This window comes from Oncorhynchus masou, chromosome 24 (genome assembly GCF_036934945.1).
Source record: "Oncorhynchus masou masou isolate Uvic2021 chromosome 24, UVic_Omas_1.1, whole genome shotgun sequence".
In the NCBI taxonomy this organism is placed as follows: Eukaryota; Metazoa; Chordata; class Actinopteri; order Salmoniformes; family Salmonidae; genus Oncorhynchus; species Oncorhynchus masou.
The window spans coordinates 83676108-83692074 of NC_088235.1; positions in this window are offsets into that span (position 1 = coordinate 83676108).

Below are 15967 nucleotides of genomic sequence, written 5' to 3' on the forward strand. Positions count from 1 at the left end.
AAGAAAATGTCACACCGGCCTGATCACCAAGTAATTACACAGCAGCCCGGTGCTTCTCTCCTACAATTGTTCTTGGCTTCTTAACTGTTTTGACTTCAATTATCACTATACTGTAGATTTTACAGCGAAATCCCTGGGTGAACTCGCTGCTTCTTTGCTGTTGATCCTAGTAATCATACAAATATGGCCTTGGAGTGAAATAGCATCTCCTGGTGTCAATGTGATTGGAGAATTTGATGACTCTGCTTGGGGCAGATACGGGGTCAGTGCTTCAGGAAGGTTTCCAAAATGAAAACTACAGAGGTTTATATTTGGATTGGAATATATAGAGAGAATATATAGTGGATTGGAATATATTCCATTCCAAGTTTTTACTTTTGTCAAGTGACTGCTTGCTGCAACAAGTGAGGCCATCTACAGTATGAGTCTCTTTAATACACAAAGAGACTAAAAGCTTATATGTCTCCTTCTCAGGATAGGATGACAAAACTTCTCCTCTGATTCTAAATATGAGGGGATGAAGAGTGTGTTGCTCTTCTGGCTTCAGATTAAACAAAGCCCACAAAAGCACCAACTACTGCCAGGAAATATGAAGTTGATGCCGCAGTTGAGCGATGCAGTATAAAACATGAAATTTCCACACGTTATAAAAATGTCAAATTTCACGTCAGCTTCAAAAAAGGGGTATATTTTTTGCACTGCAAAGGGAAATTGTTTAGGAGCAACAGCCAGATCAACCAAAGATAGGTCCCGTCTTGATAGTCACTGGTTGGAGTAACTGGAGAATGGTATTGAGTGCCCTAATCACAGTTCTGATTTACACTAAATATGCTTGAAAAATAGGCAACAAAATGTGACCATGCAAAGGGAGTAGAAACTTCCTACTTCCAATGTACATAATGTACAGAATATATATTATATTGTTCAGAAAACCCCATTCAAGAAGGTCCATGCTTGGAGCTGGACCAGGTTATTCAGTGGCTCTTTTAATTACGGTGGATTGTGTTTTGTGTGACTGTCAACTATAATGAAAAGGTCATTTTCTTCCCCCTTGCTCTATTCTGCTTGTCTATGCTTATGAATTGAATAAGTCAATGTACAGTATGTGATGTGAACACCTTGTAAAAACACTGCGTCAACTGCTTCCAGATGTCCAAACAAAGGCCAGTGTTCCCATGAGACTCTCCTCTCTGCTATATGATAGCAATTAGGTCACTCAATTATATGGAGGCTGCTGGAGGGATAGCATGCATTAAAAAAGTGACCCTTGCTTGTTAACAAGACTCTGGCAGAGCATGCAAAAGGTTGTGAGGACTCCTTTGAAGTTTGTCCCCTTGTCCCAGAGTCCTTTGTGATGCACATGACTCTGACAGCATTGTTAGGAGACCTATAAAAGTACCAGAGGTTTCTAGAAGGTTGATAGCATGCATGCAGTTGCATGTCAGTGTATACACATCTGCTAGTTCAGTGTATAGCTCTAGATTGAGCTTTTCAGGATTGTAAAATGCTTCATGATAGTCATTATTTCATTGTTTCAGAGGTCAAAGCAGAGTTTTTACTATGTTGAAATACACCCATATGTAGATACCCACTGGGTACAAACTGGCTGACTCAACGTTGCTTCAACATAATTTGTCCATGTATTGTGGAATCTATGTGTAAAATAAATTGGATAAAAAAAGTAATCAATGTAAACTGTTGTTTTGAGGGTGAAATTTCAACCACAGAATTATTATTATTTGTTATTTTTTTTCCACTTTTATTTAACCAGGTAGGCTAGTTGAGAACAAGTTCTCATTTGCAACTGCGACCTGGCCAAGATAAAGCAAAGCAGTTCGACACATACAACAACACAGAGTTACACATGGAATAAACAAACATACAATCAATAATACAGTAGAAATATCTATATACAGCATGTGCAAATGAGGTAGGATAAGAGAGGTAAGGCAATGAATAGGCCATGGTGGCGAAGTAATTACAATAAAGCAATTCAACACTGGAATGGTAGAATGTGCAGAAGATGAAAGTGCAAGTAGAGATACTGGGGTGCAAAGGAGCAAGATAAATAAATAAATACAGTATGGGGATGAGGTAGATTGGATGGGCAATTTACAGATGAGCTATGTACAGGTGCAGTGATCTGTGAGCTGCTCTGACAGCTGGTGCTTAAAGCTAGTGAGGGAGTATCCAGCTTTAGTGAATTTTGCAATTCGTTCCAGTCATTGGCAACACAGAACTGGAAGGAGAGTCGGCCGAAGGAAGAATTGGCTTGATGGTGACCAGTGAGATATACCTGCTGGAGCGCGTGCAACGAGTGGGTGCTGCTATGGTGACCAGTGAGCTGAGACAAGGCGGGGCTTTACCTAGCAGAGACATGTAGATGACCTGGAGCCAGTGGGTTTGGTAACAAGTATGAAGTGAGGGCAAACCAATGAGAGCGTACAGGTCGCAGTGGTGGGTAGTATATGGGGCTTTGGTGACAAAACGGAAGGCACTGTGGTAGACTGCATCCAATTTGTTGAGTAGAGTGTTGGAAGCTATTTTGTAAATGACATCGCCGAATTCGAGGATCGGTAGGATGGTCAGTTTTACGAGGGTGGTTGGCAGCATTAGTGAAGGATGCTTTGTTGCGAAATAGGAAGCTGATTCTAGATTTAATTTTGGATTGGAGATGTTATGTCATCATAGTAACCAAATTTCAAAATAGACAAACCTTATATACTGTGGCGACCCGTCATTCAGGGCAGGTGGGGTTTTGAGCCCCCCCCCCCCTCTAAAAAAAGTTGTTTTTCTTAAATACGTGTCACATATCAGTTTACAAACAATGTAAAAAATAATCATTGAGTTAATAAAGCCGCATACAAACATGGTCTCTTTTCTGCATTCTTGAGTAAGGCAGCTCCAACATGCAGGTGTTTCAGCCTGGCTCAGTGCTTTCTGTGGTGGTGGGGCAGCCAGCAGAAAATATGGAGCAAAGGGGTTGGTAATGTTCTCCAGTTGCCCTGTGATTATCTCAGTGTTCTGTCACTCATGGGGACACTACGTCACCTCCAAATCTAAGGGAAGAGCTCAAAAATTCAAGGCACTTGGGTGCTGCCATAGAGTTACTTTAGAAGTGTCCATCCAAGAAGGCTCAAGGTCATTGGCCACAGATAAAATGATGTCATTACACAAGTTGGAAGTCTGCAAATTCAACAATGAGTGGTTTGGAAGGAATCAGTGGCTAACTGCAAGCATTGCAAAGCTATCCCTAGCCTGCTATTCAGTGGAGTGGGTGTGTGGTCCCAAGTCTGGGTTTAAGGGTCTCTTTTCCAATCTTAAAATGATAAACATTCAACATTGGCCATGCTGTCAATCCAGCATGATTTCTGCCGCGGTCAAAACAACTTAACTCAAAGCTGGGAAATCTGACTTCAGTGAGTTCAAGACAACTGGGAACTCGGGGAAAAACGAGCTCCAAGTGGGAAAATAGGTTTTGAACGGTCATCCAACTCGGAATTGTAAGTCGTGAACTTGGGTCTCTTTCTAGAGCTACGACCTGAAGATCACTGACGTCATCATGATTCAACCTTGTTTTTTTCAGAGTTCCCAGTTGTCGTGAAAGTTCAATAAATCCAGAGAATGCCAGACTTTGATCTTCTGCTTGGATCGTTCCATCTGTGGCACTGACTTAGTGTAACGGATGTGAAACGGCTAGTTTAGTTAGCGGCCCTCTGCAAGGGCCGCGGCTTTTGTGGAGCGATGGGTAACGACGCTTCGTGGGTGACTGTTGTTGATGTGTGCAGAAGGTCCCTGGTTCGCGCCCGTGTATGGGCGAGGGGACGGTCTAAAATTATACTGTCACATTAGTCTAGTTTTAATTCCAGTTTGTTTACAACTTTATAATTGATATGTTTGATTCTTGTCTCAATCTGGAACTATCCAAACAGATGATACATCTCCTTCAAATGTTGAGATTTGGTTGCGTTGACAACCAAACACAATTCAGTATCACTTCTGAAATACAATAACTAGCCAATTTACTTGTCGACAAATTCGCAAATGATATGTTGGATTCACGTCTCCAACTCAACCAAAAATAAAAGTTAAAGAATGGGATTAAGCCAGTGGCTCACATGGAACTATCCAAGCAGTAGATACATCTCATTTAAATGTCTATATTTGGTTGCCTGTCAAGCAAACACAATCCAATATTACTTTTGTAATACACTAAATAGCACAAAATAAATTGAGGCTATTTTACAAACTAATGTAACATTTAACCTTTAAATGAGTAACACATCCCGTGGCCACATTTTGAGGTTACTGTAACTATAAATATCTTCTTATGTAATTAAATAAAGTGTGCATGTTCAAGATAGCATGCATAGGTCATCGCAGGTCTGTGGAGATCTTCACAATTCCTGTAATAATCTGCTACGTAGAATCTCAAACGGCATTGATCGCTTGCACCATGTACTTTTAATGTAATTTATACTGCAATCCAGGTCATGTGGTTCTGCTATTAGATAAAGCACAGTGATAACACCATCTGTTGTATAAATAAGCAAAATATCTGACATTGGATTCCCATTTCAACTTTGCTGTGCTTCTTAATGTTTGAAAGCACAGTGACAGACATTTGGGTGACAACTACACCAAAAATCAAACATTTTTTTTCCTTTGTGGTAGGGTAGCCTAGTGGTTAGAGCATTGGACTAGTAACCAAAAGGTTGCAAGTTCAAATCCCTGAGCTGACAAGTTACAAAATCTGTTGTTCTGCCCCTGAACAGGCAGTTAACCCACGGTTTCTAGGCTGTCATTGAAAATAAGAATTTGTTCTTAACTGACTTGCCTAGTAAAATAAAGGAAAAATAAAAAAATGGTTGTGTTTTTAGATTGTTGAACACATAGTGATAACACATTGGAAATTCAACTAACTCTGAAAAGCTCCACCCGCAGAAACCTGTCAAGCTGCCACTCTGTTTAATGTCCCAAGGAGGCCTAGCCAATGTTCAGAACTCAAACCAGTCAAGGCTGGAAAACATTTAGTAAAGATCATGTTAGCTTGCTTGATTCATAAAAAGCAGCACTAAAGTCTAAGGCAGAAGACATTTTCAGCTCAAAGTGGATCCTCTTGGACCATTTTTTGAAATGGTTTGGTTTGGGCCCTGTTTCTGTCCGATGGAAGTAGTGGTCTCAATAAGGGCAAACGTGTAACCCCTCTGCTTCGCTGACAAGTTCTGTATTGCCACAAGTTCTGGATTGCACAGCTTTCCCCTGCTGTATCCTCATGCTCTGTGGTTGAGGACCAGCCCACCACGTGCCCAGTTAAAGTTTGACATGGACTCCTGGCTCATATGTGGCTCTAAAAGGGTCTATTTGTGAGCGCTTCTATTTCAGGCTGTCTCCTGTCTTCTCTCTGGCCACTGGAGTGCTGCAAGCTGTCTGGAGAAGGAGGCAAAGTCAGGATGTATGTCACTCTTTTTCCTCCACAGAGGGATCAATGTAATACTGAAGTCAAACAGGAATAACAATTTCGTGGTTTTCCATGCTTTTCTCAAAAAATTGTGTTTGAGCCATTTTGCTCATTCTTTACTTTAAATTTGGTCTTATCATCTTTTATCTAGATGCATTATGAATAACGTCTCATTGTCTAACTTTTAAGCTTACCTTTACAGACTGTTGTCATTACACATTTGGAGCAGTGGGATTGAGTCACACCTAATGGTGAGACAGTGTAGCAACTGTAACATTGTAATCTTAACATGCAATCAAGTTTTAAAGTAACTTTTGGTCAGGTGGTTCACTGTAGAGTGCAGATGGTCTTGTTATGATGATTATCCTGCAATTATAAAACGGATTTGTTGCCTAAAGTTGCTTATATTTGAAGGTGAAAACATCATCAAACTGTACTCACACCACATGCAGTTAACCTCATGGATGGGTAATCAGAGAGTCAGCATTGATTATGTGCCTCTCTAAAAATCAGCCGGCTCAATTTAAATAGACAAATAGACAATGGATTGGTCTCCAGCGCAAACACCTACTTTCAAATGACTTTTTATCTTACAATATGACTGAGTCACTGATTTACGTCGGTATCAAGTGAATCAGTTTTATTATGCCAAAGATCTGAGCATTCTCTGGTATTTGGATGGTTGGAAACCTGATGATGAATATAAAATGAGAAATATCAATAAAAAATAGCATATATCATCACTGTGCTGGAACCATTTAAGCTGTCAGGGCTGCCATTCAAAATGAGTATTCGACCTCATACTGTAGGGCACTGCATTTATACATATACTTGTAGATTTCAGAGCTGTAATATAATGCAAAGCCCCTTTAATCATTCCATTCTGGCACTCTGGCTTCTTGATGATTCACACTTGGATGCAAGCCCACCCAATGTAAGAACTAATTTAAACAAGTCATTTCCTACAATACTCAGGATCCAGGGAGAAGAGTGCCAGTGATCCAATATACATACCCTCTGCACTGTGGTGGCCCTTTGGACAAAAAGGGAGACCCTGAACTCCGGGACAGAAAGCCTGAATATGCTGAATAATATTTCAAGTGGAACTGGCAGGGGTTTTAACTACTTTGCAGATATGAAACGAACAGAAAATCATAATATCAGCAAAAATATCAAATTCCCAGTTTATGCTCCAACCCCTATAAAATGTTTTAAAAATAGGTTATATTTGACAAAAAAATTCCATGACGTACAGTAAGGCATTGTTGGCAGAATTGATGGACGCAGTTCAATGTATGATTAACATAATTCACCAATAAATGCGTTGGTAGTCCAAAATAGATTGCTATCAGGTTATAAATCACACCTACCTATAAAATAGTTTGCTGCCTCCACCCACTCAGTTTCAATGACTCAATATTTTGAACACTAACGGACGACTGTAACTAGCCTGGGAATGTCAGTACAATCAAACTAGCAAGGGAAATGATCAGAAGAAGTCAGTCATAACTTGGCTAATAGGCTAGCGCACATGTGTCACACAAGGTCCGCAGGCCGAATAGGACACACAAGCAAGTATTAGTCAACAGTTGAGTCATCTACTTTATGAGGATTCAACTTCAACTACATTTGAGCAGTAGCCTAGGTTGACACCTCAACTATAATACATTTTGATCGCGCCATACAGCAATGCTGCATTCAACTGCACCGGTGATCGATGGCGAACAGCTATTTTTTTTTAAACATGTTTAAACTTCAAATGTTACAACAACCTATAGCTACCTTTTTGTTATTTTGATTTATCCAATACTGTTTTATTCGGGTCGCAACATATTATGCACATCTACAAGCATAGCAGCAAAGGCTGGACAAATATTATGTATCTCTTCTTTTGTTTTAATATGTGAACATTCTATATACAGCAAGCTAAAAACACGGAACCTAACGTTAGCTTGCTAGGTGTTGGCAGGATGTAATGTCATTGGAGGAGTTGGTGAGTGACGGACATTTCCCTTCATATGGTTGTTCGTTGCCTACAGCGAGATATGCAGGTGTCATTTGGTTAACGTTAGCTAGCAAGAAATGTGAATCGCTATGGTAGTTAGCTAGCTATGCTGAATTTAGTTGTCGATCAAATGGGCGGGCAGGCAGGCAAGTTCCCATTCAGATGTCAAAACGTGGGTTGGGACAGGCATGCATTGGCAGGCAAACTGCAAAAGGATGAGCTCTAGCTGGCATTAGTTGTTGATCTTGTTCTTGATTTGTGCATAGGCAACTGAGGGAGAGAGCCTATCGTTTCATGGTTGTTTGATCAATAGCACTGTGAAGTTCCCAAATGTAAGAGAACTCCCATGTTATTTGCAGAAATCTATTCAGGTGGCTTTTGGCGAATGCGTTCGAATGTTGTAAAGTCGCGCTGTTGCTACTGGCAGTAATCACAGTCCAGTTCAAAGAGGATTGCAGGCCTGTGTGGCAAACAGCTTATTTGCATATCAGCCTACTGTAGCTATGATTGTTCCACTTTAAGTTACAAAGCAAGCTACACTTTATATCCTCTCTTCAGCAATTTGAGAGGATGGCTAAATTGATTTCAAGTCCTCCAGTGATTTGCATTCATGGACATCAATATTGCCATCTCCTACTGTGGTACTGCCGAAGCAATGAGGGAAAGATGGCTATTTCCCTCATTGAGGTCAGGGTAATGCGAAGATTAATATTAAGGTCATGCCAAATTAGGGGTTAGGGTTATGCCTTGGTTAGGGTTATGGCAAGCATTTTTGATGTAAATGCATTGTATTACCAATCTAGGGTTTGCCAGTTGAATATACACTACCTATTCTCAATTTTGGGATGTAATAGCAACAACTGACAACAAAAATATACTTGCAAATGACCAATAAATAACATTGATTGTAATACATGTATTTAGATACATTTCAGCTATAGCTTCACAATTTACACTTTTTTTTATTCTCAATTTAAAATTGACTAGGGGAGAGTGAGCCATTTTTTACATTCAGCATGACTGTCAAAGGAAATATAGTATTATTTCTAACAAAGATATCTACATATATTTCCGGATGTCGTGTATCCCTGAAAATAATCAGAATTCATGTAAACATTACAATTTTGAAAACATAGCTTGTCCAAAAAAAGAGGTCTCTTGGTACAATTTACCCCAGGCAAATTCAGCCGCCTACAAATTAATGTACTGAATGAAATATTTCCAGTAAAACCATCTCTATCTTTATTTCCCAAATGCAATTCAACACAATCGCTTGTTTGTCTTTGAAGCATCTTTAACACAGGTTTAACACCTAACAAAACACATTTAACATAGGCCTGTTGTTTCCTCAGTGATAATGCCTTGCATTAGGTCTGGGAATTTACTAAACTTGCCATTGGCTCAACTTACCCCATGGCAAACATTTTGACTATATTAGCCCACACAGCTCCAAGGATGCACTTTCATGCTAGGTTTAGGATCTCACAGTTAAGCTTATAGAGACCCCGACTGATATAGAACAATCTGGTTTAGATACATCATGAAACCTTTAACACAATCAATTCATTTGACTTGGTAAAAATCTGTTTTGTTGGAGCTGACTTGCTTACCACTTTTTCCATGTGGTTTCATCTTTTTCCATGTGGTTTCAGACTCCGTGACATGATGACCTCTTCCTAAATGTTTGGTCAACTTACCCCTATGGCTCAACTTACTCCACTCTCCCCTTAACAATTTGTATAGTACTGTAGGTCCAGTGAGTTCTAAATGGAAAAAGAGAATCCAGTTCCATCTAGTGGTAGTATAAGTCAAATCACTAGTTTCTGTTACAGTGACACTGTAAAAGCATTGGTTACTCAATGAGACAAAATCACTATTGTTACCATCAACATCAGTCATTACAGTATAATACAGCCAACACTGTGACTGCACAACAAACAATTTAGCAAACAATAAAATAGACCCTGTTCAGAATTATCTTGTTTGCACAGTAGACAGGCAAAGTTGAGGACAATATCTATATTTTCTTCATTTGTTTAATTGCACAAACATAGGATATGACAATCATAGAGTTGAAAGAAATGCATGTGCAGGAGAAGTAAGAAACCCAATGCGGGCGTGGAAACTGGTGTCTGAGCCTGTTCCCTCCCTGGATGGTTTGTTTGGTGGTCTCTCTATAGGCTGGTTTGTTTAACCTCACTGGCCTTGCCAGCTTCCATTTCTACAGCTGTGTTCTCATACAAAACACCATCTTCCTCTCTGCAAGACAAAAACATGGGCTTTACAATGAGCGTGTGTAGTTTGATGGCCTTCTGTCTAAGACTGCAGCAGTTGAACTTTTCATAAGAAAATACACTTGTTTGTGAGATCCTGGTAAGTTAGTTCAGGACAACAGGAGGTCACAATATTAAAGTATGGAAAGATTATATCAGTAAAGAGTCAGGCAGTAGTGGAAAAGTACCCAAATGTCATATTTTATTTTAAAAAATGCCTCACGTGAAAGTCACCCAGTAAAATCCTACTTGAGTAAAAGTCTAGAAGTATTTGGTTTTAAATATACTTAAGTATCAAAAGTAAATGTAATTGCTCAAATTTACATAAGTATAAAAAGTATAAATAATTTCAAATTGCTTATATTAAGCGAACCAAACAGCACCATATTACTTGTTTTTTATTTAATTTACGGAGAACCAGGGGCATGCTCCAACACTCAGACATATTTACAAACAGAGCATTTATATTTAGTGGGCCTGAGGCAGTAGGGATGACCAGGGATGTTCTCTTGATAAGTGCGTTGAATTTGACCATTTTCCTGTCCTGCTAAGCATTCAAAATGTAACGAGTACCTTTGGGTGTCAGGGAAAATGTATAGAGTAAAAAGTAAATTATTTTATTCAGGAATGTAGTGGAATAAATGTAAAAGTTGACAAATATAAATAGTAAAGTACAGATACCCCAAAAAATGACTAGTACTTTAAAGTATTTTTACTAAAGTACTTTAAACCACTGGTTGCTGGTGCCTGTTACACAAGGCACCTCTGGTCATCTCTGTGGACATGTCATTGTAGTCACTGACTGAATATTACCTTGGCAGATGGCTAGCAGCCTTCACTGATAAGACAATAGTAAAGCATATCAGCAATAAGCTAAATCATTTGATGTACTGAATGGTCAAAACAATGTTTAGGACATAGAATTAGGAATTAGAATAGTCATTTAATAGGATCTCTATAAGGTTAAGGAGATTATTGCTTAGATATTTACCCTTGTCATCCCACTTTACAACAAGTGTCACTAATACCATGTAAGTACACAGAATATATGCAGGTGCAGTGCATTTAGGTTATCACCTCTGTTGTACTTACTTTTCCTTCTTGAAGAAAAGCCTTTGTACAATAAGGATGACGAAGACGATGAAGAGGAATCCCACTACAGCAGCCAGACCAACAAGCCAAGGCTGCAGTGTCCCACCCTTGGATGTAGTGAGCCGTAAGCCTCCTATATAAGGAATAAATAGTTATGTGTTCACCAGAAAACTCTGATTTGATCATTGATACCACACCAATGATAGTGTTGTAGTATGTGGACTATATTATCATGATGATGTAAGATAATTGAACGAAGAGTTAAACATCGCTGGCTAGTCCTGACTAACAGTGTTCACAGCTGTAACATAATGCCGACCTCAGAGGGGAGGTGCAAGGTGAGGTTATTATGACATAACTGTTGTTAAACACCTTGCGTTGCATAAATATCTAGCCAGTGTGATTGATCATCGATGAGGACTTACCGTTTGGCTTACCACTCTGGGCCTGGTTGACACAAACCGCCAGTAATAAACAGACCAGGAAAGTTTTGTGGAGAGACATTATGAATCCTTGTTGATCCCAGGAGGCCTCTGAGGTTGGTGTTGTGTAGAACGTGTTCACTGTCATGATACTCCTTCTGGACTGGTAACGTCCTGTGAGGTCAAAGTGCAGTATGCAGCACAGAGAGCAACCAGATTGCACCATGTTGCCAATGATACCAGCAGATTTTATTGCCTGAAAGGTGTGTCCACTCCAAACTCATGACTTTTCATTTGTTCCTGAAACCAGCTTTAAGTAACGATCATGTCATTTGTTTACTGGATAGCATGCAAATGTGTAATATTTTGTAAAATAAATGTGCAATAAGTAGAAAACAAGTATTTTTGAGAGAAATGGTTTAAAATCATCAGAAACCATACGGAATAAATGTTCAACAACATAGTCACAGTTGAAAGTCCTGAAACCATTTCCTCTTCATATGGTCAAAGGGAGGTCTAAAGGCCTAGTCTAAACACTAACAATACAACAAGGACTGGTCACTTATGAAGCTCTTGACATGCTGCCAGCATGTGGAGATTATTGTGTAATGCAGTAATGAGTACATGATTACAACACAGTATATCTCATTTGGCTTACAGTGCATCTGCCACATTGCTGTACCCAGCCTTGTCTCTAGCAGTCAGAGTCTGTGTGCCTGCCCCTTTGTAGCTAGCTCATCCTGCCGAAGGCCACCCTGGGGCCCGTGCGCGGGGGCCGTGGCTCACGTCCATCTGAGATGACCCAGATGGCAGGCATGTTCTTGTTGCCCTCCATCAGGCAGTGGATCTCCTCCGCCTTGACCATAGCCTCCAGCTCAGCATTGGTCTCTGGACACCAGTCCACCTGGAACTTGTCCTTACACTCCCAGGGGTTAACCACCTCCTCGTCAGGCTGTACCCCAAACAGGTAGTCTACAAAGGGAGGTGGGGAGAACACAATATGGCAAAATCATTTTTAACAGAGATATTCAATTCAGTGAAATCCAGACTGTATCAGCATGTTTGTAGTCAGCTACCGAATGATAATTTCTAATAATTTGATTGTGATATTTTGATCATATTCTCGTCATTTCATTGCTGACTGACACAAGACAAACAGTGCATCCAGTTGGCTCCAGTGTGGTGTGGGAGTGTTGTGGTAGCTGTACCTGCTAGGTCATGAATCAGCTCTTTGATGAGGTGCCTGATGATGGCGTACAGGGCGATCAGAGCCACCACCGATGCTAGGAACAGATAGATAACATAGTTGGGCAGGGTGATAGCGTCCCGAGAGGGAGGCTTGTAGTTCTCAAAGAACACCTCCTCTTGTGGTTCCCCATAGTCCAAGTTATGGTCCATTGTCCCCTCACTCTAGTCTACCTCCACTCTTCTTCAAGGGGAGTGTGGCAGCCTCATTGATGTTGCCATCTGGTCTACCTGTCCGTACACAAAGACGCGCTTGAAGTAGTATGCTGAGTATATTGGCAGTCAATCCAGTATAATGTATACATTACATTTCTTTATAGGTAATGTGTATCAAAGATTTTTTTAAATAAGAACTACTTGTGTACCTACCAGTATCAATGTTTTTTTTCACCGCTTCCTAATTTGGCAGGCTGTATTAATTCCCAACAGTAATCTCCAATCTTCGAAAACAACCATCAATTGATCTCGCTCATCAATCTTCTCTCCCACTGAGAAGCTGTTATTTTAGATGTATTACATGTCATCCCACTGCAGCCCTTGTGCTGGGTACCACGCAGCATGAGGTTGCCATGGCTGCAGGAGTGCTCTAGTCCCAGATTGCATTGACTGCAAAGAGACCCACGCGAGCTAATGTACTTAGTGACGTACTGTACAGGCCAGGTCAAGGTCAGTTCTCTGAGCCTGGATTTAGGATTGGAAAACAAAAGGTGGAAATTAGGCCAGAGGTTCCAAAAGAGAGAGAGGTGGTTGCGTCGTCAGAGAGGGCTTTTATCCATAGTTCCAAAAGAGAGAGAGGTGGTTGTGTCGCCGGAGAGGGCTTTTATCCATAGTTCCAAAAGAGAGAGAGGTGGTTGTGTTGCCGGAGAGGGCTTTTATACATAGTTCCAAAAGAGAGAGAAGTGGTTGTGTCGTCGGAGAGGGCTTTTATACATGGTTCCAAAAGAGAGAGAGGTGGTTGTCTGGCCGGAGAGGGCTTTTATACATAGTTCCAAAAGAGAGAGAGGTGGTTGTCTGGCCGGAGAGGGCTTTTATACATAGTTCCAAAAGAGAGAGAGGTGGTTGTGTTGCCGGAGAGGGCTTTTATCCATAGTTCCAAAAGAGAGAGAGGTGGTTGTCTGGCCGGAGAGGGCTTTTATCCATAGTTCCAAAAGAGAGAGAGGTGGTTGTGTCGTCGGAGAGGGCTTTTATCCATAGTTCCAAAAGAGAGAGAGGTGGTTGTGTTGCCGGAGAGGGCTTTTATCCATAGTTCCAAAAGAGAGAGAGGTGGTTGTGTTGCCGGAGAGGGATTTTATACATAGTTCCAGAAGAGAGAGAGGTGGTTGTGTCGTCGGAGAGGGCTTTTATCCATAGTTCCAAAAGAGAGAGAGGTGGTTGTGTCGTCGGAGAGGGCTTTTATACATAGTTCCAAAAGAGAGAGAGGTGGTTGTCTGGCCGGAGAGGGCTTTTATACATAGTTCCAAAAGAGAGAGAGGTGGTTGTCTGGCCGGAGAGGGCTTTTATACATAGTTCCAAAAGAGAGAGAGGTGGTTGTGTCGTCAGAGAGGGCTTTTATCCATAGTTCCAAAAGAGAGAGAGGTGGTTGTCTGGCCGGAGAGGGCTTTTATCCATAGTTCCAAAAGAGAGAGAGGTGGTTGTCTGGCCGGAGAGGGCTTTTATCCATAGTTCCAAAAGAGAGAGAGGTGGTTGTCTGGCCGGAGAGGGCTTTTATACATAGTTCCAAAAGAGAGAGAGGTGGTTGTCTGGCCGGAGAGGGCTTTTATACATAGTTCCAAAAGAGAGAGAGGTGGTTGTGTCGTCGGAGAGGGCTTTTATCCATAGTTCCAAAAGAGAGAGAGGTGGTTGTGTCGTCAGAGAGGGCTTTTATCCATAGTTCCAAAAGAGAGAGAGGTGGTTGTCTGGCCGGAGAGGGCTTTTATCCATAGTTCCAAAAGAGAGAGAGGTGGTTGTCTGGCCGGAGAGGGCTTTTATCCATAGTTCCAAAATTGAGAGTGGTGGTTGTGTCGTCGGAGAGGGCTTTTATCCATAGTTCCAAAAGAGAGAGAGGTGGTTGTGTTGCCGGAGAGGGCTTTTATCCATAGTTCCAAAAGAGAGAGTGGTTGTGTTGCCGGAGAGGGCTTTTATCCATAGTTCCAAAAGAGAGAGAGGTGGTTGTGTTGCCGGAGAGGGCTTTTATCCATAGTTCCAAAAGAGAGAGGTGGTTGTGTCGTCAAAAGAGAGGGGGCTTTTATCCATAGTTCCAAAAGAGAGAGAGGTGGTTGTGTTGCCGGAGAGGGCTTTTATCCATAGTTCCAAAAGAGAGAGAGGTGGTTGTGTTGCCGGAGAGGGCTTTTATCCATAGTTCCAAAAGAGAGAGAGGTGGTTGTGTCGTCATAGAGGGCTTTTATCCATAGTTCCAAAAGAGAGAGAGGTGGTTGTGTTGCCGGAGAGGGCTTTTATCCATAGTTCCAAAAGAGAGAGAGGTGGTTGTGTTGCCAGAGAGGGCTTTTATCCATAGTTCCAAAAGAGAGAGAGGTGGTTGTGTTGCCGGAGAGGGCTTTTATCCATAGTTCCAAAAGAGAGAGAGGTGGTTGTGTCGTCAGAGAGGGCTTTTATCCATAGTTCCATAAGAGAGAGAGGTGGTTGTGTTGCCGGAGAGGGCTTTTATACATAGTTCCAAAAGAGAGATAGCGGGTATGGTTCCTTTATTTTTGTATGTTTAGTCAACAAGTATTACTGTTAAGCATGTATGACAATAATCTTTTTACCAAGACCCCTCTGTCAACCCACCGTTTAATCTGAGATCTGTAATAATCCTGGCCTTTATTGGGCAATGGAAGAATTCCAATCAACCAAACTCTTCTAATGCCAAACCATATATTGATATCCAATGTTGTAGTGACCTACCAGACTACTTTTATAGAGCTGCTATAGTGGTCCTAGACCAGAATGGTAGGTGATGACAGCACGTCTTGTGTGTCCTTGCTAAATCCCTGGCTGCTGAGGCTGAGGCCTTATTCTCCCCTGCCCTGTCTCTGAGTCAGACTGGCTTAGTTTAGCGCCACATGATAATGGCGGATCGGGATGAGGGGATAAAGCAGATATACACATTCAGACAGACACAGGTTTAGTCCTTCCTTTATTGGAACGAGGGTCATCCTCTTTGGCCACCTCAAGAAAACAGATGTATTTACATCTACAGCGTTACAGCAGCTCATATACAGTGATGAGAACAAGTATTTGATACACTGCTGATTTTGCAGGTTTTCCTACTTACAAAGCATGTAGAGGTCTGTAATAGTTATCATAGGTACACTTCAACTGTGAGAGACGGAATCTAAAACAAAAATCCAGAAAATCACATTGTATGATTTTTAAGTAATTAATTTGCATTTTATTGCATGACATAAGTATCACCACTGTAGCTTCTACACTCGCAAAAGGGATGTGTTCAGGTTCTGCTCAATCCCATGGTGTTATGTGAGCTGAAAAT